General features: G+C 39.6%; 1 protein-coding gene across 28 annotated transcripts in view; it reads left to right on the top strand.

Annotated features, from left to right (window-relative positions):
* DAB1 (DAB adaptor protein 1) overlaps nucleotides 1–26,233 on the top strand; it is a 728,003-nt gene that overhangs the window by 457,428 nt on the left and 244,342 nt on the right. For 2 of the 28 annotated variants that reach the window (XM_087889764.1, XM_087889760.1), the window contains exon 1: nucleotides 23,163–23,502. The exons of 14 other annotated variants lie outside the window; for them this stretch is intronic. The gene's annotated coding sequence lies outside the window, so the exon portion shown is untranslated. Of the gene's footprint in view, nucleotides 1–23,162; nucleotides 23,503–23,577; nucleotides 24,020–24,266; nucleotides 24,414–26,233 lie in introns of those variants that run through there. 12 more of the 28 variants (XM_087889755.1, XM_087889752.1, XR_015733114.1 and 9 more) reach the window with 10 other exon arrangements.

The following is a 26,233-nucleotide window of genomic DNA, read 5'->3' as shown; positions in this document are numbered from 1 at the left end:
ACAATGTCACTGACAAAATTGACTTATGACTGATCCTTGCACTTATGAAATTCAATGGTGAAAAAAAGTAAGGTTCTACATTTAGGCAAGAAAAACAAAATGTGCAGGTATAACATAGGTGAGCCCTGACTCAATAGTAGTAACTGTGAGAGGGAACTTAGAACCCTAGTGGACAATCACTTAAATATGAGCCAGCAGTGCAGCTGCCAAAAAAGCCAACACAGTTCTAGGTTGCATTAACAGAGGGATAGAATCAAGATCATCTGAAGAGTTAATATCATTTTATAATGCTTTGGTAAGACCATACTTGGAATACTGCATCCAGTTTTGGTCGCCACGATGTAAAAAAGATGTGACTCTAGTAAGAGTGCAGAGAAAAACAACAAAGATGATTAGGGGACTGGAGGCCAAAACATATAAAGAACCATTGCTGGAATTGGGTATGTCTAATTTACTGAAAAGAAGGACACAATCTAAGTGTTCCAATATCTAAGGGGTTGCCACAAAGGGGAGTGAAGCTATAGTCCAAAAAACCTGAAGGCAGGACAAGAAGCAATAGATGGAAACTAATCAAGGAGAGTAGCAACCTAGAACTAAGGAGAAATTTCCAGACAGTTAGCGAAATTAATCAGTGAAACAACTTGCCTTCAGAAGTTGTGAATGCTCCAACACTGGAAGTTTTTAAGAAGAGATGGGACAACCATTTGTCTGAATTGGTATAGGGTTTCCTGCCTGAGCAGTGGATTGGACTAGAAGACTCTCCAAGGCCCCTTCCAACTCTGTCTGTTCTTATAACCATTGCAGCTTCCCCATAGTTACATAATCAAACTTTGAGAGCTTGGCAACTAGCATGTATTTACAATAATTACAGCACCCTTGGTTCATGTGATTGCCATTTGACACCTTCCAAGGGACTTCCCAGAAGCAAAATAAATAGGACCAGCCAGATTCACATAACAATCATGTGGTTTGCTCTACAACTGCCACACAAAAGCTCATAAAATTGGGCATGTCCACTTAAACATTGTATTACTGAGAAACAGAAATTCTAATCCCAATTATGGTCATAAATCAAGGATAGATTCCTAGGCATATCTATGTGTATTGTTGTTCAGGATAAGCCTTCAGGACATCTTGTGCATCTTGACAACAATGACACAAATTATGTACTTTGCATCAATTGCAGGTCTGATGCAAACTGCTTATCTCATGTTATTTGTATGATGCTATCATTACACCCCCCCACACACACATATACACATAACTTTTATTATCTTTACTTAGTATTCCTTTCTTATTTGTGGAATTTTGAGCTGCCTTTATTGCTGCAAAGTGATAAAGGTGACTGTATTTTTCTTTATATATTTCTGCATTGAAGGAGTCACTTCATGAAGACTTTCCCTCTAATTTAATTGTAGGATGGAAATCACTGGCAATATTATTACTGGCAATATCATTGTATTAGGAAAGACAGGCTACTCGCACATCACGAATCAACCTTCTCCTATGGTATGAGCAAGAACTCCGTGCAGGACCCCCCTGAGAATTTGTCGAATTTTCTTCTCCTTTGGAAAAAAGAAAACAATTTCTTTTTTCATCAAATTGAATAATGAACCCAAAAGAAATCAGAATACCACTAATTTCAAGAAAAGGAAGCCCATGCATTTCCATTTGCAATTGATACCATTTTAAATAAGAAGACACCAAATAAAGGACTCTGTTACATAGGTGTAACTTGTAGAGCTATCCAGTTACTTAGAAGAATATAAACATTTAATCTATTTCCAATGTAGGCTAAAGCAGGAATTAGATAAGACACTTAGTACTACACAATGTAAAACAGCACAAAACAAAGTATACAGTGTACTCTGTAGAAAATAAATAGAGTTTAGGTCTAGCAGAATCTTACCCTAAGCTACTTTAGAGATAATGTGGTTCCTTTCAAACTTGTTAGCTATAATTTTCCAATGCTTCTTTAGTGACCATAAAAAAAATCTGTCTACATTTATACATGCTAAGCTTTAGATTGTTTCAAGTAATTCTTTGACCAAACCACAATTGGCAGATTCAGAAAAATGCAAGACCAAACCCAAATAAACCAAACCGTGAATTAGTGTGAAGTGTGAAATTGGCATTCTGCTACTTTATACACTCTTGTGTGTTTCTTTTTCCCATGTTGTTATCGTTTGAAATATTCTATGCACATACAATTAGTCCTTACTTTGGAGCACAACTGAGCCCAAAATTTCTGTTGCTAAGCAAAAATAGGTCTTAGGTGAATTTTTGTCTCATTTTACAATGTTTTTTGCCACAATTGTTAAGTGCATTACTGCACTTGTTAAGTTGGTAACACGGTTGTCAAGTGAAATTGGCATCCACATTGACTTTGCTTGTAAATTGGAAAAGTGATCCCAGGACACTGCAACCATCATAAATACATGCCAGTTACCCAGCATCCAAAGTTTGATCATGTGACCACAGGGATGCTGCAATGGTCCATAAGTTTGAAAACCAGTTGCTTTTTTCAGCAACATTGTAACTTTGAACAGTCACTAAATGAACGGTTGAAAGTCGAGGACTGTACCTGTACACATAAACATTCAAAATGATACCTGGGAAAATAGAATGGAATGCCAAGGAGATGAATCTGAAGAACTAGAGAAGCAGTTGAGTTTGTGACTTTCAGCTGTGTCATGCCTGTTCTTTTCATTTTTGCCATTTCCCTTGTGATTATAATAGATAGAAAGCTTTCCCAAATCGGAGATCTCTAAAGAAGAGGAGTTGTAGCATAAACAAAGAGTTAAGGGAAAAATAGCTAGGGAATCTTTCGAAAAGGGAACAATTTTACTGAATAAAAACCCTTTGCAAATCACTTTTGAAAGGAAAAAAGAATAGACCAGTAATGATGCATGAAACTTTCATGTGTTCGTCATCAGGAAGAACCACACAGAAAGTAGATTTAAATAGTGTTGTTTCTATCTCTAACACACCCCATAGTTGTAGATGGAGACCTGCTTTAATTTTGTGAATACCTACTTATGGGTGGAAGGAATTTCCCTAAAAATATCTCGTCTGGCCTTTTTTCAAGCAATAAGCTGTTAGGAGTTTGGAGATCAGCCAATAGAGGAAACCAGGTTGTTATTGGCATAATTTTAATCATGATAGGCAATTAGCAAAGCGTAATTATGTTTTTTAAAAAAGAAAGCAAGCATGAGTGGCAATAATGAATTTCTCCAGTCTCTTGTGCTTCAAAATAAAATAGTTGACCTATAAATAAATGAAATTAGAAGAGGTATTTGCCAAATGGCCTAGCACTGTTTACTTCATATTAGCTGGATCTTTCATACTGAAACTAGTGAGGAATCTCAAACAAGATGAGTAAATAGAGACAATCAGTTGTTAATTTTTTAAGATGCTGCACCATTTTTTGAACCCTCTTTTGCCTGAACATGTCACCACCACATTGCAACAATCTTATTCCACTGAATGAACACAACCTTTGAATACAACTGGAGTTTGCAAATGTGCTGGTTTTAGGTTTTGGCAGCATAAGGTTTTTTTCCCACTGTTAAATTTACTCCCCCTCATTATTGCATTAGTTTGCTATCATTTTGAACAATGTCTGCACTGGATTTCCAACCCTCACTGTATGGTTTTTGTGAAACAAACCCCAATTGAATGTTAGAAAGTCTTACTAATAAGTGTGTTCAGTGACAACCTTTCTTCCTTACTTGGCTCTAGGATACTGGAAACAACAAGGCTAGATAAGTATTTTGATTATACACTACAATAATCAGATGATTTCCCTCTACAAACATGAGAGTAAGTCTCTTTTTATATCCTCTCACTATTTCTGGTGTTTCCATAACTTTAGAGGGACCTGAGAGCCAGTTTCATGTAGTGTTTAAGGCAGTGGTGAAATTCATTTTTTTTTACTACCGGTTCTGTGGGTGTGGCTTGCTGGATGTAGTGTGGCTTGTTGGGTGTGGCAGGGGAAGGATACTGCAAAATCTCCATTCCCATCCCACTCCAGGGGAAGGATACTGCCTGGATAGCTCTGCAGACTAAGCACTGTAATTTAACACCAGCTGTCTGCAATTAAAGTAAGTTCGAATCTTGCCAGGCTCAAGGTTGACTCAGCCTTCCATCCTTTCTAAGGTAGGTAAATTGAGGACCCAGTTTGTGGGGGCAATAAACTGACTTTGTATAAAAATATACAAAAGTATGAAGGCTATTGCTTAATGCACTGTAAGCCACCCTGAGTCTCCGGAGAAGGGCGGCATTTAAATCAAATTAAAAAAAAAAATCCCCATTCCTACCCCACTCCAGGAGAATGATATTGCAAAATCTCCATTCCATCCCCAGTCCTGGGGGAAGGATATTGCAAAATCTCCATTCCCACCCCATTCTGGGCCCGCCAGAGGTGGTATTTGCCAGTTCTCCGAACTAGTCAAAATTTCCATTACTAGTTCTCCAAACTGCTCAAAATTTCTGCTACCAGTTCTCCAGAACCTGTCAGAACCTGCTGGATTTCTGCTGGTTTAAGGGATCGGGCTAGGAAGAGGTCTTGGGCACAAAGCCAACTGGATGACCTTCAGCCAGTCACTCTCTTTCTGCCCTAAGAAGGAGGCAATGGCAAACCACTTGCCAAGAAAGTTGAAAAGTCTGGTCCAGGCAGGAATCAAAAACTGACTTAAAGGCATATAACCACACAAAAGTCATAGTCATAATAAACCATATTAATGGAAACATTTAGCAAAGTGGGAAAAGAATATCTGATCAAACATTTTTCAGGTTTATGAATCTCTTTGAAACTGGACATCCTTCTCAGTTAGTCAACTCAGAAATTTGGCAAGAGCTGCAGAATTAAGAGTGGATTTATGATAAAAAAGTGAAAAAGCCAAAAATGACTGTAAATCTCTAAATCTCTCTGATAAAGTTATTGCAGAACTGCACAGATATGATTGCCATGGTGGACATGGTCTTCAAACTAAATAAGTAAATTATCAGTATAATGAAAGAAGGCTTCCAAGTATTCATGGAAAACATGATTCCTGAATCTTTGGGAAACCAATCGTTCCTCCAAGAAAGCAAAGAGAATTACCATGTATCGAAAGTTTCCATGTGATAGACAGGCATTCATTGTCCTCCTTCGTATGTGTGAAATTGCAAGCACTTCCGGGCTCCCCAGATCCAGCTCAGGGACGGGTTTCAAAACCTGTTGCTACTGGTTTGCTTGTGGGCGTGCGCGCAGAAGCATCGGGGCAGGTGGGCGGAGCCTCTCGCCTTCTCCACTACCGGTTCGCCAGATCCAGGACAAACCGGTAGCAACCCAACACTGATCCAGCTGCATGAAAATCAGTGCCTTCTGTAACCTTTGTAATAACTACAAAATCAAAGGGAGAGAATAGAGAACTATATTGGACTCCCTTATTGATAATGAGAGGTTCAGTGGTGGAATATGGAGAAGGAGAATCACATACATCCCTTCTGTAGATTTATATTGATGAATTCTTTTAGGCAGGCTAACTCTGCCTCTGACATAAATAGGATAAAGAACATAGATTTGGGGCCCAGTAATAAGGTTAATAATGAAGTAATGTACTGTAGAAGGGACATGGTGGCTCAATGGCTAAGATGCTGAGCTTGTCAATCAAAAGGTTGGCAGTTCAGCGGTTCGAATCTCTAGTGCCGCGTAACGGGGTGAGCTCCCGCTACTTATCCCAGTTTCTGCCAACCTAGCAGTTCAAAAGCATGTAAAAAATGCAAGTAGAAAAATAGGGACCACCTTTGGTGGGAAGGTAATAGTATTCTGTGCGCCTTTGGCATTTAGTCATGCTGGCCACATGACCACGGAGATGTCTTCAGACAGCGCTGGCTCTTCAGCTTTGAAACAGAGATGAGGACCACCCCCTAGAGTCGGAAACAACTAGCACATATGTGCAAGGGGAACCTTTACCTTTTAATATACTGTAACTGATGACTGGCAAGGACTGGTCTCTCCCAAAAAATCTGTAAGACATATTATTTGAGTGCAAGAGTGGAGAATCCCAACTTGCATGATGATAGATGCTAGAATCTGAAGGTTTACAGGTTTGAAACACGTGTTGCAAATCACGTGTTGCAGACAATTCACTTTGGGTTCTTTCATAAAATATGATGATGGACCATTCCATATTTACAGACCTAGAAAATTTTAAGAAATTACTGCTAGCTTCAGTGCATGCTAATTAGGTTTGAGCATGTTTTCCTTTAGTTTTGCTCAGGTGTTCACATTTAGAACATGAACATCTGCAGGGAAAAGAACTATGAACTTGTTGGAACTCCTACTGGGCTTCTTGCTTGTAAGGAAGACTCAAGTTATAGTATATATACTGGTCTATCCTTTCCTGCAGATGTTGGCACTTTACAAGCAGGCACCTGGAGATCAGCTAAGAGATTTGTGTGAGTTCAGGAAGGAGAATCTCATTCCAATTCATGAGTTGATGCAGGCTCTTTAAATGACAGCCAATTAAGCTGGAGTCTAGGATAGAAGTCTGTTGAGCTATTTTATAGAACTGTGCGATGCTTTGGATTTGAAGGCAGAAAGGTGTGATGGAAAATGAACATAGCACCTGTCTGCAATTTCTAAAAACTACTGTGCTATTTCTTGGGAACGCTCCAGTAATAGTAAGACTATACAGTGCTAAAAAACCAACAACCTTTTTTGCCTTTTAATCTGAAGCATTCTGAAATTCAGTCTCATTTCTTGCACATGTCATGCTGAACTGAATATACAATATATAGTAGTGATAGAATACTTTCATTTTGTGGTATTTAAAACTCAGATCCTTGTGCCACAATGCCTATGATTATGAAGAAAGACAGTAGCTCACTCATAAAACTTCATCCCCTCATGTAGTGAGCCAAGCCAGAATTGATGGTTATTATGCTTATTCAGCTGCATAGCTCATTATTAAAAAATGTGAAATATTGTATTGTAGTGATGAGTTCTGAGTTAAAAAATCAGAGCAATTACATGGAAGCATATTCCTAAGAAGATGATAGAGGTCAGAAACTTGTATCTCAAGTTTTTTTTTATGAATAAATTGAAACATTTAAAGTAAAAAATGGATGTAGAAATTGTAAATAATTCATTCTAAAAAAAAAAAAATAGGCCTATGCTACCTTGTACAGTGTTGTACCCTAACTACACATTATATTCCATATCCAAAATTACCCTGAAAAAGAACTGGAAGTACAGCCAACCATTTCCAGGAAGCTGGAAATATCACATACACACATGTATATATATTCAACTTTAACAATGAATAATAGATAATGTACCCATGTCAGCTGGGAATAATATCTACAATATTAGGCTTGTTTTGTTGTGACTAATTAAATACATAAACATATCTTTATATGAATAAGGTTGAAGAATTTAGCTTGAAAATACTTCAAGCTAGGTAGCTTTTTTTACCATTTTATTCATGGATTTCATCAATAAAGTACTTTATGATTGTATGCTTTTCATGATCCTTCATTTTGAAAGATGTCGTTCCAAGATTTTCTAGAAGTTTAAAAACTGTTCTGTTGGGGATCTGATCTACACCAAAATGTTATTTCAGATTCTGAATTTCATACGTCTTTGGAATATTCCTTTATAAATTTTTCAAATCACTGCATTTTTTATTAATGCATTTTCCTAGGAATAGTGAATTCCTTATAGGTGACATACAATGGCTAGTTAAAATAGACAGCAATCCAGGAGAAAAGAAAAGAACAAATGATTTTATTGCCATATCAAGAAAGATAAAATCACCTAATAATTTCCTGTAGCCCAGTATATAAATTGTATGCAGAATAATAAAATTCATATTTGTAAAAATACAGCTTTTATCTTTTAACAAACTGATTTTTTACAATATAATTATAAAATTAATATTCAATTAAAGGAGTACAGATAGTATTTGACTTATGACCACAATTGAGCCCGAAGTTTCTGTTGCTAAATGAGACATTTGTTAGGTGAGTTTTGCCCCATTTTACGACCTTTCTTGCCTCCGTTGTTAAGTAAATCTCTACAATTGTTTAGTTAGTAAAATGGTTGTTAAGTGATTTGGCTTCCTCATTGACTTTGCTTGTCAGGTTACAAAAGACGATCACATGACCCTGGAACACTGCAATTGTCATAAAGAGAAGAGAAGAGAAGAGAAGAGAAGAGAAGAGAAGAGAAGAGAAGAGAAGAGAAGAGAAGAGAAGAGAAGAGAATTCTTTATTGGCCAAGTGTGATTGGAGACACAAGGAATTTGTCTTGGTGCATATGCTCTCAGAGTACATAAAAGAAAAGATACATTCGTCAAGAATCATAAGGTACAACACTTAATGATAGTCATAGGGAAACAGTCAATATAAATCTTAAGGATACCATCAACAAGGTTACAGTCATACAGTCATAAGTGGGAGGAGATGGGTGATAGGAACGATGAGAAGATTAATAGTAATGCAGACTTAGTAACTAGTTTGACAGTGTTGAGGGAATTAGTTGTTTAGCAGAGTGATGGTGTTCAGGAAAAAACAGTTCTTGTGTCTAGTTGTTCTGGTGTGCAGTGCTCTATAGCGTTGTTTTGAGGGTAGGAGTTGAAATAGTTTATGTCCAGGATGCGAGGGGTCTATAAATATTTTCACAGCCCTCTTTTTGATTCGTGCAGTATACAGGTCCTCAATAGAAGGCAGGTTGGCAGTAATTGTTTTTTCTGCAGTTCTAATTATCCTCTGAAGTCTGTGTCTGTCTTGTTGGGTTGCAGAACCAAACCAGACAGTTATAGAGGTGCAGATGACAGACTCAATAATTCCTCTGTAGAACTGTATCAGCAGCTCTTTGGGCAGTTTGAGCTTTCTGAGTTGGCGTAGAAAGAACATTCTTTGTTGTGCTTTTTTGATGACGTTTTTGATGTTGGGTGTCCATTTTAGGTCGTGAAATATGAGTCAGTTACCAAGAATTTTGATCAAGTGACCACGGGGATACTGAAATGGTTGTAAGTGTGAAAAATGGCCATAAGTCACTTTTTTCAGTGCTATTGTAACTTCGAATGGTCACTACAATGAACTGTTGTAAGTCAAGAACTACTTGTATATTTACAGTTTGCCACTGTATGGTATCCTGGCAAATAAATGGGGAAGAAATGGAGGTAGTGACAGATTTTATTTTCCTGTGCTCCAAGATCACCGCAGATGGGGACTACGACCAAGAAATTAAAAGACGTTTGATCTTGGGGAGGAAAGCTATGGCAAATCTAGACAGCATTCTAAAGAGCAGAGACATCACCCTGCCAACAAAAGTGCGTATAGTCAAGGCTATGGTTTTCCCAGTTGCAATGTATGGCTGTGAAAGTTGGACCATAAGAAAGGCTGAGTGCCAAAGAATTGGGGCCTTTGAACTGTGGTCCTGGAGAAGACTCCTGCAAATCCCTTGGACTGCAAGGCGATCAAACCGATCAATCCTAGGGAGATCAACCCTGACTGCTCTTTAGAAGGCCAGATCCTGAAGATGAAACTCAAATATTTTGGCCACCTAATGAGAAGGAACAACTCACTAGAGAAGAGCCTAATGCTGGGAAAGATTCAGTGCAAAAGAAGAAGGGGACGACAGAGACTGAAGTGGCTGGATGGAGTCACTGAAGCAGTAGCGTGAGTTTAAATGGACTCCAGAAGATGGTAGAGGACAGGAAGGCCTGGAGGAATGTTGTCCATGGGGTTGCGATGGGTTGGACACGACTTTGCAACTAACAACAACAACAACAACAACAACAACAACAACAACTGTATGATAATATTTTATGTTAATTTTGTAGTATCCTAAAACCATCAAATTGTCTAAATAATAACAACAGAAATAATAATATCAATGTGTGTCCCCATAATTTTGCTGGGTAAATGTACACACACACATACTGCTGGAAGTAAAATGGTTTGGATTAGCAAGGTTTAAGAACTGAGCTTCTGTCAGACTTAAAATGCAGAGACCAGTGCCACTAGCACCGTTCACAGTTATTTGGGCAAAGAATGGTAACTTTTGCATAACATAATGACAGAGCCATTTGTAAGCCATTTTATATCCAGAACAGGAAATCTGAGTGCCCTGGATAACAAATGGCTGTTTCTGACACAATATTTCATCTCTGTGGATGAATACTCATTTGAAAATTGTACATTAGGATGCAGAAGGATGCAGATTTCGCAAAAAGGATTTCAAAGCATGAAGTTAATCTTCTGCTTATAATTTGTCTTTCAGATTTATACACAAACAAGCAAATGACTGAAGCATCTTAACGGAACCGATTCTTTGGTTAGAGAAGGGGCCTTGGCAGTGTCTGGCTTCAGTAGATTTATCTGGTTGCTTGAAGAATCACACAAGGCCCAAGATTTTTTAAAAAAACCATTAAACTTATTACAGTTTGGAATATTTTTTTAAAAACTAAATGGCAATTCCTTGATTTAGATATCTTGGATCTCTTGAAAAACTATACAAGAAAACACATTTAAATAAATACATAAAATAAAAGTAATAGATTTTATTTAAAAATATATTTTTGAATAGTTTAAATAATATTTAATAGTAATATATTAGAATAGTAATATTGAAGTATTAAACAAAAGCAAATGATATGTAAGTTAGTTCCTCTTATTTTATTTATTTTTTATAGTTTTATTATTTTGAGGGCTATATGATGAATTGAAAACATTGGCATCCTAATTTGGGATTATATCAACTGTTTGTAATATACCACTAAATTTAAAAGCATTTTAAGAATTTACTTCAAGTGTCTGAACATAAGTTCTTCATATGAAGAAGACCTGCACAAAATTATGTTCTATAACTACTTCGGTGAACTTAAATAAATTGGTCCCCAATTTCCATTGACAGTTCCAAAATGCAACTTGGTAAAATATAATTTAACAGGAATAGCATGCATTAAAATAACCTTGAGGACTGTACTTTTCTTCCCACAAATAAAACTCATCTTTTCTGAAAACACAAGACGATGAAAAAATTAAAAAAAAAGAGTTCCAAAATTAGCTGTAACTACCAATAAATGGCATTGACCAATTGCTTTATTTTCATGTGCCGATTTATACAAATCTCGTTTGAATAATGAGAAGCCCAGCTGGTGCAAATCGTTAAGAACTGCATTTCAAAGCCATCTCTAATAGAAGCACATTCATTCTATTTTAACCAAGAACAAATTGTTTCAAATCATGCCTGAGTCTCTCAGATGTACTGAACGCAAATCCAAATGGCTGCTTGGAAGGGACAATTAATTTATAGTTTATCTCATGCCAGATGTGAGCACTGACAGGTTGCTCTACAACCATTGCCTGAACATCTCCCAAGTGAGTACAATTTTGGGGTAGAAGAAACATCCCACTACCCACATAATGCAACCTTGGCAGGCAAAGTTGCTCAACAACCTGTTTATTAGTTGCTCTACTCCTCCCCTGCTGTTCTATTAATATAACGAATTGTTCACAGGTGCTCCAAATGAGGTTTAGATGATCATTGGGAATGTTCTTACCAAGCGCGCCAAATTAGGTAGAGCAGATGCATCAAAACCACAACAATCCCAATAGGAAAAAAAAGTACAAAACATTTGTTCATGAAGGTCATTGAACACAAATGGCTTGCTAACCCTAGGAACCATAGAACAATTTAAAAGAATGCCTTTAAACTATGTAGTGAAAAAGCATATTTCCATGTGTCCGGTTCAATGGTAGAATATCACAAACAATGATATCTTTGAAGAAAATAATCCATTTCCATTAGGCGACAGTACCTCAGACTTTTATTATATACATTTATGCTTTTTTCACTACTTGGGCAGCAGCTAACAAAGAAATCAGTGCTAAATGTTAGTGAGGATGAAGTATGTTCTAACACAGTCAATTCCACTTATCAAATTTTAGTCTTAGACTGGCCTTTCCAGCTTTGTGTCTTCCTGATATGTGGAGATTATAATTCCCAAAATTGCCAGCCAGCATCAGGCTTCTGTCATAGTTATATAATTTGTAGAGGAATGATAGAGTTAATTGACAAATTAATCAACTGTATATTGCAACGTGAGCAAGAAACAGTATAAAACCAAAGAATCAAATCCGAAATCCAAAACAATAAAATATGCAGAGCAATTAATTTTATGAGACTTGAGAATTGATTTACATTGAACCATGCGCTCATCCCTTGTTTGATTACCATTTAGGGCTCAGCAAACAAACTAACACAAGCTCTCAAAAATAATCCCAGATTAAAATAAGAGAAGAGACAATCAGTACGTTTTCTTCATCACTACGTATAAACATGAAGAAAGCATGGATAGAAATATTTGACTTTTTTTTTTTCCTGGGAGTGACCTCTATGTTTTGTATACATAAGAAGGTCAGAAGCATTAGGAAAGATTCTTGTTATAACCTCTATAGAAGACCATTTAAATAAACCAGAAAGAGGCTGTAAAACAAGCTAGTCTTTGGGCCCTAAAGTATACTGCTGAAGCATTCAATAAACAGATGTAATTGCATTGTGCAAACATTTGTAAAGGGGAAAAATATAATAGAATCCAGAGACAATCTGCTTCTACATATATTCAGAAGTAGCGCCCATGGTGCTCTATGTAACTTTGTCCCAGGAAAGGCATCGCCTCCTTCAGTGAAAATGTTAAGATGCTTTAAGACACCGCAGTTGTCTAAGAAGCAGATCACCCAGCACAGATCTAAATGTTTCATCTGGACATAGTTCACCTTGTATTGTAGAACAGATGCAAACTATTTAATACTTCGATTATTTAGATAATGCCCAAATAATGTTAAAGAAAAATCCACCCATTTGTGTATTCATTTTAAAGATACAAAGTGGGATAGTCAATCATTCTGAAACCAGGGCACATTTGTAGCTGCACTAGGAGACTTGACAATTCACAACATAGCAGCCACAGTGGACCTGGAAAGTCAGAAAATAACCATCAAAAGTCAAAGTAGTGCCCTCAAATGTTCTTTAACTCCTCATTGGGTTTTTATGGTACCTTGACTGATTTCAGCCCAAAATTTCTGTTGTCAAATGGGACATTTGTTAAATAAGTTTTGCCCAGTGGTGAAATCTATATTTTTTTACTACCGGTTCTATGGGCACGGCTTGTTGGGCATGGTGTGGCTTGGTGGGTGTGGCAGGGGAAGGATATTGCAAAATCTCCATTCCCACCCTACTCTGGGACCAGCCAGAGGTGGTATTTGCCAGTTCTCCAAACTGCTCAAAATTTCCACTACCGGTTTTCCAGAACCTGTCAGAACCTGCTGGATTTCAACCCTGGTTTTGCCCCATTTTATGACCTTTCTTGTCACAGTTGTTAAGTGAATTGCTGCAGTTGTTAAGTTAGCAATACAGTTGTTAAGTGAATTATTTACTTGTCAGAAGGTGAAAAAAGGTGATCAAATAATCCCAGGATGCTGTGACCATCATAAATATGAATCAGTCTGAATTTTGATCATGTGACCATAGGGATGCTGCAACAGTCATAAGTGTGAAAAGCAGTTATGTGGTTCCTTTTTTCAATGATGTTGTAACTGTAAATGGTCACTAAATGAACTGCTGTAAGCTGAGGACTGCCCGTATTCCTGTCTACCCATGGAATGTGCTTAAAGGACTTAGTCCAGCTTAGTAGTAATTTATAACTTGTAGTCCATTTTAGTAACTTGTAATTACTGAATTATTTCATGTACTAAAGATGAACAATTTCTAAGTATTGCATACTTTAAACACAGCCTGTTTATCAAAAGAAAACAAGGAGTCTTCATCACTGCTCCGTTCACAAAGCAGGAAATCAAAAGATTTCCATGAAAGTGCACAAAATCATATTTCAACTACTTGGCAGAGATATGCACAAGTAGATATAATGAACTTCTTAACCATGAGAAACAAAGCCAGCACAAGCGTTCTATATCAAATCGTCAGTGCTATGAAATATCAGGTTGCGAATAATCTAACAAAATTACATTTGATATTGTATTTTGTGGCAGTCCTGATATTGTCTTTCCGGGCAAAAGCAGCACATGTGGAAATGTAAAAATTCTCTTTGTCTCATCCATTGAAGCAGCAAATAAGATGCTATGAAAACAATAGAAACTTTTTCCAAATCATGCTTGTTATACATCGGTCCAAGTGGAACATGAACAGATTATCTGTGTGAAGATGCCATTAAGAGAAGATATAGTTTCTGCAGCCAACATGTCAAGTAGATTTTCAATTATTGCTGACGAAACTGCTGACATACCTGGAAATGAGCAATTGTTATTAAGGGTACATTTTATATACCTCTGGTACTGAAAGGATTATTTGAAAGGAGTTCTTTGGTTTGGCTAGATTCAATGAATTGAATGCTATCACCATTACTCACTTAATTAGGTATGAGAGCGCAAATTCTTGCCTAAATCTAGAGGTTATTTGGCCAAATATATGGTGGGTGTTGTCCTATGACAAGAAAAGTAATTGTGCACAGCTGTAATAAGAAATAGATATCCCAAAAGTGCTTCTGTTTTCTATGCAAACATAGATTTGATCTGGTGGGGAATTATTTCAGTGCTGCATCTGAGATAAGGCATTCAGTTGGCACAGGCAAAGGCATCATTTCTTTTTCAGTGAGACTGCAAAGGAAAAATACTTTATTCAAAGTATTCAATGACTAAACGTGGTAGACTGCAATATACAAGAACAACATAATTTTTCCACCATCTTTGCAAATATTTTTGATCAATTGAGCAGTGGTTGCTGCAACTTTAGGGAAAGCACATTGCACAATGCACAGGATATATGTCTTCAAGCATATCAACTTTATGTTTCTGTCTTATTATAATTTCAATCTATTTGTAAAAATGGAAGTCAGTGACGAATGTTCTGAAAGCCATTCAGCTTAATTGCATGCAAGTGTACAAATTTTGACAAGACTTACTAAGAGTCTCTCAGGGCTACAAGGAGACACAGAAGAACATTTCAAATGAGCTTCTATAGAAATTCAACAGTAGCAATAAAGGTGGCCGCTGATTTTTCCATTTCTGGATGATGCAGTTTACAGAAATACTGCTCAAATTATGTAACTCAATGGTGGGAGAATACTTCTATCATTCAATCCATATAGCCTATTTGAACTGAATAATACTATCAGTGGAACACCAAGTTTTTCCAGAAAGCAAAGAAGCCTTCATTTTTTTTCTCAGTTTGCCCAATATAAATAGCAAATCCTAGAGATAAAGAATTCAAAATGGGGATTGAAAAAAATATTAATGAAATTATGCAGTTGAAAATTTGGAAGCTGAAATATACACCTGGTTTGAAATAGGGCCAAATAACATAAAAGAGTTATAAAGCTAGAAAACTGACTTTTGAATTTGCTGCAACACACTCATCTATTTCCTTCAGCCCAGCCAGCACTTCTGATCTCTTTGACACCACCAGTAGCAACCTATTCAAAGGAAGGTCACACAGAACAACCAGAACTGTGAAAACCTGGTTGAGATCAACAATAGCAGATGGCTGATTATCTGGACTTTGCATGATGAATGTTTGCTGAGGAAGATTAATGAAAGCAAGGACAAGCTACTTCAAATGCTGATTGACAAATTTGGGCACGATCCCAGGTATCTACTTTATCTGTTTCAGGAATAGCTGGTAAAGTATACACACAATTTGATCACAGATTTGACAAGAGATGACAATACGTGCTCCTATGTTAATACTCATTCAATGTTAAATATTTCATAGAAGAAATCCAGGCTGATTAAGCAATGATTAAGTTTTCAGTTCTTGTTCAGTGACTTCAAAGATCCTGGAAACTGCTTAGGGACAATATATCATGTGTAAATGACTGAGAATATGATCTCCTCCAGAAGACTTTGAAGCCAATTTAAATATGTTATCATTTGTAATGATATTGTGAAACCTGTCAAAAAATCAGTGTGGCTATGTATTATTCTTTTGTATTTTATGGTTTTATCTATGATTGCTTTAATGCTAGCAAGTAAGATGCCTGGATGGATGAATGGATGGATGGGTAGATAGATAGATAGATAGATAGATAGATAGATAGATAGATAGATAGATAGGACTTCTTAGAGTTGTATGTTTAACTATATACTAGTAGTTTTATTGTGCAGTTATTATGACACGGAAAGCTTATTATGATAGAAAACTGTCAGATTTCCCAATGATACATCGCAAACTTTTACAGTCCTTACTGCATACTTTCTGAATTCTTTCAGTGTAGCAGTAACTTAAAAACATCAACAATTTCTTAATTTTCTAGCTGGCTTAAGAAAACCAGAATTTATTTTTTTTGCCTGAGATTTTAACCTTCATATTCAGGTTCCTACATCTACTTCAGTATTCTAGCACTGCTGTTTGATGGCTTAAAATACAGAAGCACAAGAGGGTAGGGAGGTGCAGCCTTTAATGTCCAAGAATGAGGAATAATCTAGGTTTAGATAATAGTAGCATATAGAGAAAGATATCACATGTTGCATGAGAGACTTTTCCAGCAGGAATACAAGCCCTATGCTGACATAGTATTCTACTTACTGAATAATTAAGAACCTTCTGCTTCTACTTTTCCTTGGAGGTCTCCCGTCCAATTACGGACCACTTCCCACTATGGCTAACTTATAAAGTCTGACAAGAGCAGAGCCCAAGGTAGAATACCTATTTAAACATTTATTTGGGTCAATGACACATTTAAAACCCACTACTCTTGACTAAATATACAAATACAAAATATAAAAACGGAAAATTGGATTTGACACAAGCGGAAACAGAAGCCAATTTATTGCTAAAGAAAGACAATCGTTTCTTTGAAATAATCATGTCTTTCATAGATGTACAGTAAGAGGATTACTAATATTCTTATATTTGTTTTTTTATGCAGTTTTTTATATTTGTTTTTTTATGCAATCACTCAAAAATGTGTTGGCAGAACACATTTTACAATATCTTATCATTTTAGGATCATATGTTCAGTGTCAAAATTTCAAGTGACCAAAGTACCCATAATATTTATGCACTCATTATATTTATATCTCATCACCTCTACGTAGTTTCCCAGCAGTTTATAGTATCTTCATAAACCCATACAATGAACCAGTAAAATTATTCAACCCTCTCTGGACTTGGTTGGGGCCAGAAGGGGGGGTGCCCCTGGTTGAAATGTGCCCACCAGGTTTCCGGGCATTTCATCAGCCAAGGGCCCAGGGTAGGGGCGGGGGGTAGGGGTTATCATTAAAGAAAGTCTGTGTCTGAGGGAGACCACTGTACCTCAGGTAGCCGGATGTGAGTCCCTCCTTGTGAAGTGGGGTCGTGGGGTGCAGATGGGCCTGCTGATTATGTACTTGGCTCCCTGCTGCATGGCAGCGGCCCTGCCCGAGCTACCTGATGTGATAGCCGGGGTGGCGGTTGGTACCCCCAGGCTTATGGTTATGGGGGACTTCAACCTGCCATCTGTTGGTGAAACGTCTATGGCGGCTCGGGAGTTCTTGGCTTCCATGACGGCCTTGGACCTGACCAAATTAGTTCAAGGCCCTACTCACTTGGGGGTACACACTCTGGACTTGATTTTTGTCTCTGGTCAGTGGCAAAGTGATCTGGAAAGAGGGGATTTAGTCATCGAGCCCTTGTCATGGTCTGATCACTCCCTCCTTCGCATGGAATTTCGAACAGCTACACCTCGCCACAGGGAGACGGAACCGACTAGGTGGTTCCGTCCCAGGCACCTGATGGATCCGGGTAGGCTCCTGACGGAGCTTGGGCCATTCCCTGAGGCTCTGGCTCACAGTGTGACTGAAGAGCTGGTGGCCACCTGGGATAAGCCGGCCGCTGGAGTTCTGGATTGTGTCGTGCCTTCGCGGCCTCTGACCCAGCGCTGATTTCAACTGTCTCCCTGGTTCTCTGAGGAGCTGAGAGAGATGAAGCACTGGAAAAGATGCCTGGAGAGTGATTGGAGGGCCAGTCGCTCCAAATCTGACCGAACACTGGTGAGGTCTCATATTAAGATCTACCTAGTGGCGATAAAAGTGGCAAAATTTAATTATTTTCCCGCTCTTATTGGGTCTGCAGAGAACCACCCAACTGCCCTGTTTAGGGTGACCCGCTCCCTTCTTCATCTGGGAGCGAGGGAAGACCCCTTGCAGGGCAGGGCTGAGGATTTTGTGCAATTCCTGCATGACAAAGTCACTCAGATTCAGGAAGGTCTGGACTCTGATTGGGTAGATCCGGATGGACTAATGGAATCTTGAGAATGTTATCTGGGAGGGGTTTGACCTTGTGACTCCCGAGGACGTGGACAGGATTTTGGGGAAGCTTAGCGCTGCCACGTTTATTGGATCCGTGTCCCTCCTGGTTGGTGCTGGACTCCCGGGAGGTTACGCGAGGCTGGCTCCAGGGGATTATTAATGCTTCCTTGAGTGAGGGTTACTTCCCCCCCTCTTTGAAAGAAGCAGTGGTGAGGCCTCTCCTCAAGAAGCCTTCCCTGGACCCGGCTATATTAGCGAATTATCGCCCAGTCTCCAACCTTCGCTTCGTTGTGAAGGTTGTTGAGAGTGTGGTGGCGCGACAACTTCCCCAGTACCTGGATGAAGCCGATTATCTAGACCCGTTCCAGTCAGGCTTCAGGCCAGGGCACAGCATGGAAACGGCATTGGTCACATTGGTTGATGATCTCTGGAGGGCTTGGGACAGGGGTTGCTCCTCTGTCCTGGTCCTATTAGATCTCTTTTGATACCATCGACCATGGTATCATGCTGCGACGATTGGAGGGGTTGGGAGTGGGGCACCATGTTGCAATGGTTCTCCTCCTTCCTCTCTGACCGTGTGCAGTTTGTGTTGGCAGGTCGACCCGAGGCGCCTTGTATGCGGGGTGCAGCAAGGGTCAGTCCTCTCGCCCCTTCTGTTCAACATTTATGTGAAGCCGCATGACAAAGTCACTCAGATTCGGGAAGGTCTGGACTCTGATTGGGTAGATCCGGATGGACTGATGGAGGGGAATCTTGAGAATGTTATGTTTGACCCTGTGACTCCTGAGGACGTGGACAGGATACTGGGGAAACTTAGCGCTGCCACATGTCCTGCAAATACCAACACAGGGCTTTAAAGGTGATAACCAGTATCTTGAATTGTACCTAGAGGCAAATCAGCAACCACTGCCTTATGCTTTTTAATAATAAATGTTTTATATATTTATTGAGGTTTTAATTAAGTTTGTTACATTGCCCAGAATGTCTTTTGTGAGATAAGCAGACATACAAATTTGATAAACAAGTAAATAAGTAAAATTCCATATATACTCATTAGAAACCAAATTTTATTAAATTAAAAATATTACATTTGAAAATCAATGTATGTATAGATTTTTGTGACAGAACTGTGTTAGTGTAATGCTTGTTTCTCTTGTTATGGGGAGAAATATTCATGTGCATGTAAATGCCCTCATTCAATTATCTTCAACGTAAAGCTATGAACTAAAAATATTTTGCATTAAATTGGAACAGATTGCTTATGGTAACTCTTGCATAATGAAAGGGTACAATGAAAAATTGCAATTCAAATTACTTTTCAAGTCTGTTCAATTTTATTTTAATTTTTATGTAGAAAATTGCACAGTATAATTACAGCATGCTCATTTATTCATACCAAATCTCATGAGCAAATATAAAATATATTTATAAACTGTGCAAAATATATATTTTATATTGAGTGTGATTCAAATAGATGAATTATAATAGAGAGCATCAAATTGGCTATCCTCATTCAACTTTTTTATTTCCATAATAAAGGTCTGGCATTGCTCTGTATAGAAAAGTTGCAACTTATGAAAGTAACCACAGTTACAACTGAGAATCCAAAGATATTAATGTAACAACTTGGTAAACAGCATTGTATTGTATAATCATTATCCAAAGAAAAATTAGGAACATTTAATTTAGTTGTAGCTAGTATACAACAACAGGATTTTATTAGAACATAGGTGAACAAGCTGGGTCCTACAGACACAGCAAGGTCTTATGTGTTTCCTGTCCTCATAAGATGCCATCCTGATGGGGATGCTTTTAATGGCTTGTTACAATTTAAGTGGCACATTCACTGCCATCACTGACTGTTCCTGACCACTCTGAACTTAGAGAGAAGGATGCATTAGAGCAGGAGTATCAAACTGGTGGCCCGCGAGCTGGATGCATCATGCCACAGGCCACACCCACCCCAGCTCGGTGAAAGGGAAAAACATCACAAAATGTCATGATGACAACGTGATGCAGCGGGTTTGACACCCATGCATTAGAACATTTGAAGGAAGTCAAATTGGATCTGTTAGCAACAATTTAAAGCAGCTGCACCTCTTCCTAGGGTCGCACAATGTTAATGAAAGATGCATTTGGTTTAAAGAGTTGCCAACAGAAGCTACTTATGTGAAATAACTTACTCCTTTTAATTTTTTGAGACCAACCCATGTCAACTATTAAAAGATAAGTGAAGATATGTATAAAAAGAATCTGATAACACAACATAGTTGAAACTCTGGGAAAAATTAATACCGGTAAATGGAATGGAAATAATAGAATTCATGTGCAAAATGTGTTTCGTTTCTTTTTCAGAGGTGGTGAAAGAGATAGACGCAAATGAAAACAAAGTTAAATGCAAATTAAAAAGATGCTTACTTTGTAACTTTTCAGACTGCATTCCTTTTCAGATTTTGGCCAACCCTGTTTTTCCATGTACTGACATATTCCTTAACACTAACAGAATCCCTTAACTTTTCTCCTTAAGTGATCACTAAAAAAATTAGGAACATTGGCTTGGAAGACTCAGGTTTAAAACTTCAGTCATACCTGAATTTCCCTAGAAGATCTAAGTCACGCTTTTTTCTCCCAGAGGCAGATTTTTTTTTTTTTTTTTTTACTGGAAACATATTAGTATCTAGCTGGAATTTGGCCTGTGTATTTATTCATGCATAGAGAAAGGCATAGACAAAAAGCAGATTAATTCTAAAATGGCTACTGTCCCTATATAGCAATATATGAATGATGATTTCTGTTGCCCAATGATTCTAGTTTAACTATTAGTTATGGGAGCACTATTACAATTTCCTTCATTAGCCAAATGCTGCTGTTTAAAAGAACCCAAAACAATGCTCCTCTCAAGACTGCAGTTTAGATTTTCCAAAGATTCTTCTCCTGATGTCCATTAATATGTAGAGCACGGTTGTCAAACTTGCAACGTCATAGTGTCATCACGTGACATATCATGACTTTTTCCCAGTAGTGGGTTTCAAAACCTGTTGCTACCGGTTTGCATGTGCAGAAGTGTCCGGGCGGGTGGGCAGAGCCTCCCGCCACTGCTACCAGTTCGCCCGATATGGGGCGAACTGGTAGCAATCCATCACTGCTTTTTTCCCCATTTGCTAAACTGCTATGGCCAGTGCACGATGCATCCAGCCCGTGGTGTGGGTCGTGCGTTTGACACCCCAATGTAGAATATCCATTAATATCTACAGAGCTAGCACTGATCATGCTACCTAGTTTGGATAATGAAACATCTGCAAGAAAACAACCAAGCTCAGAGAGCACCTCTCATCTCTATAGTATGCATGGCAGGGGCTGAGAGGGGCATTTTTAGTTGCTGCTCTGCAGCTTTAAAGTTCTCCACCTCTCTAGCTTTCCTTTATGAACTTCTTCTGACTTGCAGAAGATAGGGGTTTTGTTTTTTTTTTAAATTTATAACTTGAGTGACTTCTACACCAAATGAATGGTAGAATAGCACACAATTCCTACAATAGGACCTTAGTTTGAACCAGCATAAATATTGTTTTTTTTAAAAAAAATAGTCTTTTCAAAATGGGCATAGACTTTGCAGGAACTGCTTGATATTACTTGAATGTTGAGAAGAGGGGAAGCTGGTGGACCTGCTGTTCGTTTAATCCTTTATGTACGTTGTGAATGGTATGGGCATATGGCCACACTGGAAATTTCCATGGCTCTAAATTGGAAGTCTAACATAGTGTCATATTTTGCTACCTTACAAAAAAAAATTGCTCCAAATCCACAGGCGTCAGGCTAACTCCTTGCTAACCTAATTTTTGAAGAAGCTTTTTGACAGACAATGCTTTGCATAGTTTCTTTAGTAGAGATTCTTTCAGGAAGTTATATGAATGCACATCTCTCCCCCCCCCCCCAACCGCCTGTAGGGAACGGAGAAGGTGCTGTTTGTGGAGAAGCTGCTATAACAGAATAGGTTTAATGGGTCGTGAATTCTGCATTGAAATTATAGCTTCTCTATGACTTCTGGTCTGCTTTCACAGGCCCAGTGCTGAGCTAGAGACCTAGGCAGTAGACCTACTGCCTCAACAGCAAGTGCATTAGACTACATATGCTCAGCTCATTGACTCTGAAGGTAGCAGCCTTAAATGCCTCATTAAATTTTCATGGGTGACTGACAGGAGCCAGGAGGAAACAAAACAAAACAAAACAACAGTCCTTCAGTTGATTTGTTCTTACAGTATGTTTTCCAGAAAGGGAAAATAAATAAATAAATAAATAACAACACTAACATGTACAGCAGAAACCACTTCTCAAGAAATGGTCCATTGGGAAGATTCCCACCCCCCTCCATTCAAAATTTTATCTTTCTGCAACAGGCTCATTAATGAAAGATGACTTAGTGTTACAAAGAGGTGTACAAAGGTGCAAGACTATGAAAGGATGAGTCAGAGATCCGATTTCCCCTACTGCTCCCCCATGGAATATGTCTTGGAATCAATAGAATTTCTCAACAGATCTCTCTGTAAATTAAATTTTCTTTAGACATCACTGGCTCGTATACAGGCTGGCGAGTTCATGGTGGAAAGAAATAACCTCCTTGAAGGCATTAGCATTCACTCCGTTTTCGTCTATAAACAGAATGTGTAACTATATATAATTTTCCAGCAACTCTTTTTTAACTCCATCATTTACGAAATCGGCAAATTAAACTTAGTTTCTTTCCAGGTGTTATAAACACCTCCCCCTCCCTTTTCACGAGTGGAAGGGCGGGGGGGGAGGAGGGAGGCGGAGGAGAAGAGAGAACGAAGTAGTTGCATTTGCGCGGCCACAAGGCGACGGCGATTATGCCGCCGAGATGCCAGGCGGGTGGAGAGTTTTAGTGGGAAGTCTGCGTCCGCTGGCAAATCTCCCCCGCCCCCCACTCCACGCTACTCTTAATGCGATTCCTTCCACAGAACACATAGCGCGGGAGGCGGGGGAAGGGAGGCAACAGGAGGAAGAGAAGGCAAAACTCCAATTTCTTGCAAACTTTGTCCTCGGTTTAACGTGTATGTGTGTGTGTGAGGGAGAGAGAGAGAGAGAGAGAGAAGAAAACGGTGCTCAAAACAACTCGCGGTCGCCAACAGGCTGGAGATGAGAGGAAGGGCTCCAAAGGGTGGCGCGAGCTCGCTTCGGCTTTCCCGGGTGAGTGGTCGCGTGAGGGGAATCCGGCGTGGTTTTCTCCCTCTCTCTTTCTCTCCCTCCCACCTCCCATCCTTTACACACGCCGGAGTATTCCTCACGTCGCTTCGCCCGGAGTAAGAAAGGTGTTTTTTGCACACAGACACACACACGCGCGCACACACACACGCACACACCCACCCCTCGTTTCTCGAAAAGGGAGGAGTAGGAGGGGCACCTCAGGCACAACAAGGCATCCTGCTTCGCCTTTCCCTCTTGCCAAGCTGCCTTCGGCTTAACGCCGCCCGTCGCGTGGTGGCCTGAGAGGGGGCAGAGAGGGAGCGGGAGGCGGCTGCGCCCGGCGAGCGGAGGGTGGGTGGGTGAGAAGAGAAATGGAGCTGCTGGCGGAGAGGCGCGCGAGCTGAGCCAGCCAGCCGGGCGCGCGAGGCGAGGCAAGGCGAGGGAGCACGCGGACACGAGGGGCCACCTCGCTCGCCGACCCTGCGCGCCATGGCCAGGAGGGAAGGCTCGGCGGGGCGAGGTGAGTCTAAAGGGGGCGCGGAGAGTCCGCGCAGCGCAGGAGGGGTGGTGGTGGTGGCGGCGGCGGGAGCCCGCTTCGCATTCCGACGGGGCTGGCTGGCTGGTGGGCGCGGGTGCAGCGTCTGGATAACTCGGGGCTCTGTAATCCCTGACCTTTGGAGACTCCTTCGGCGCCAAGTCACCCGCCCCCTTCCCGCTCTTGGGCCTCGCTGGGCACATCTTAAAAGTCGAGGAGCCATTGTCCGCTTAGGAAACCTCCCTGAACCCCCCCCCCGTTCCCTCCTTCACCCCCCCCCCAGCCAGCTCCCTCCCTTTGCGGGACTTCTTCGGTGGCAGACTCTGAGGAGCAGGTGCTGAAGGGGCAAGCGGAAGGGCTCCCTTCTCCTGAATAACAGGTGTCGTTCTTTCTATCCTTGACTTATTCTTTTTTTTTTCTGTAGGAAAACAAACTGGACACGTGTATGAAGGAAGGGGTGTGTGTGTGTGTGTGTGTGTGTGTAACCGCGCGGACGCAACAACATAAGAAATGCATGCGTTTCATCTCTCTCTCTCTCTCCCTCTCCCCCCCCCCTCTCTCCCCTCCCCAATTGTATTTCTTCGAGTGCTTTGAAGGTTTACTCCACTGGTTAAAGACTGGTTGATCTCTCCCTCCCATTGTGACTGCCGTTCCCTCTTCTCCACCTGCATGCTTCTCTTTAGAAATGTGGGTGGCAACTCCGTGCTGGTGCGGACCTATGTAGTTGAGAGAGACTATAGTTTCTTCGGGAAGGACACCCATCCTACAAAGTAGCTTAGTGCAAGTAACGGTTATAATGTGTAACTAAAAAAAAAAAAAAAAAGCCGGGAAACGTCTTGTTTCGGCTGCCTTAAACTGCTAGCTCCCCACAGCATAGGCGTGATAGGAAGGAGGGTCCCCAGTAATTGCTCTGGTGAGGAGAAATGCTTCAAGCTGCTCATTATTTCCCCACTTCATTACAAAGCAGAGATTCTACAGGCATGGACGGCACTGCTCATTCCATACTCATTTCCAACTTGACTCTGTCTATTCTCTGTGCTCCCGCCCTTGCAAAGGAGGACTTTCTTGCTGCTCATCTCTTTAAACTGAACAGTGGAAGCTTTCTCCCAGATATGTGACATGTATTTGTAATAAGGCAGATTTGTATGCTTTGTAAGACAGACGACTTATTCTATTGCCCTGTCTGTGAAGCTCCTGTGAAAATCAGCTTCATCACCATAATTTTATTCCCCACTAAATGGCACAAGGGAGAGGGAGAAACAAAAGCATGTGATTGTGTGATAGAAAGAAAAAAGGAAGGAAGGAAGGAAAGAAGGAAAGAGAGAGAGAGAGAGAGAGAGAGAGAGAGAAAGAAAGAAAGAAAGAAAGAAAGGAAGGAAGGAAGGAAGGAAGGAAGGAAGGAAGGAAGGAAGGAAGGAAGGAAGGAAGGAAAAGTGTTCAGGATCCAGGGGTTCCTATTAAGAGGATTGAAGAAATTGGAGTTTGTTGACTGAGTAATAGTTTCTTTTGTATCCTTATAGTTGTACACAATGCCATGTTATTGTGACAGCCTGCAAAAATACACCTTTTCTTCTTTTGTGTTTATTATTATGTACAGTTACGTTGCAGATGCTTTAGTAGTTCCCTGGGGCTGTTCATAAGGTAATTTGCACATCGGAAAGTCAAACAATCTCTCTCCTGTTATCTCTCTAGTTTCTATAGCTTCTGTTCTCCCATAGAAAAGGAATTCCAGATACAAATTTTAAAAAAAGAAAGAAAAAGCAAGTCTTTTATTATTTGAAGTTGTACTCATTTTGATTTGAGCCAAAACTGATGTATACTTAGGGATGATCTTGATTTGCAATCTGTCATTTTTATAATGCATCTCCTGTGCATCATTGTGCTGCTCCCTACTGTTCATTTTTTAAAAATATCCATGATTGTGGAGACTGGTATTTTTAAAAACACTTATTTGTACATTTTTCTTTTATATGATATATCAGGGGACCTGTTGTCTTTTTCTATTTAAATAGGGAACAAAGGGCAAACTACAGGTTTCAAAACTCCGGTTGTCAGATTGCAAATTAGAGAATGACTATGTCTTTAAGAAAATTCCATTACTTAAAAGTGAGTTGTTTAACCCTGTATCATCATCATAATGGAGTGAAAAGAGAGCCGTTTCAGGACATGGCAACTTGCCCTGTTCACCATTTAAAGCTA

The sequence above is a fragment of the Pantherophis guttatus genome, chromosome 3 (assembly GCF_059756535.1).
Source record: "Pantherophis guttatus breed Tessera chromosome 3, ASM5975653v1, whole genome shotgun sequence".
Lineage (NCBI taxonomy): Eukaryota > Metazoa > Chordata > Lepidosauria > Squamata > Colubridae > Pantherophis > Pantherophis guttatus.
This window is presented reverse-complemented; position numbering and strand designations above follow the sequence as displayed.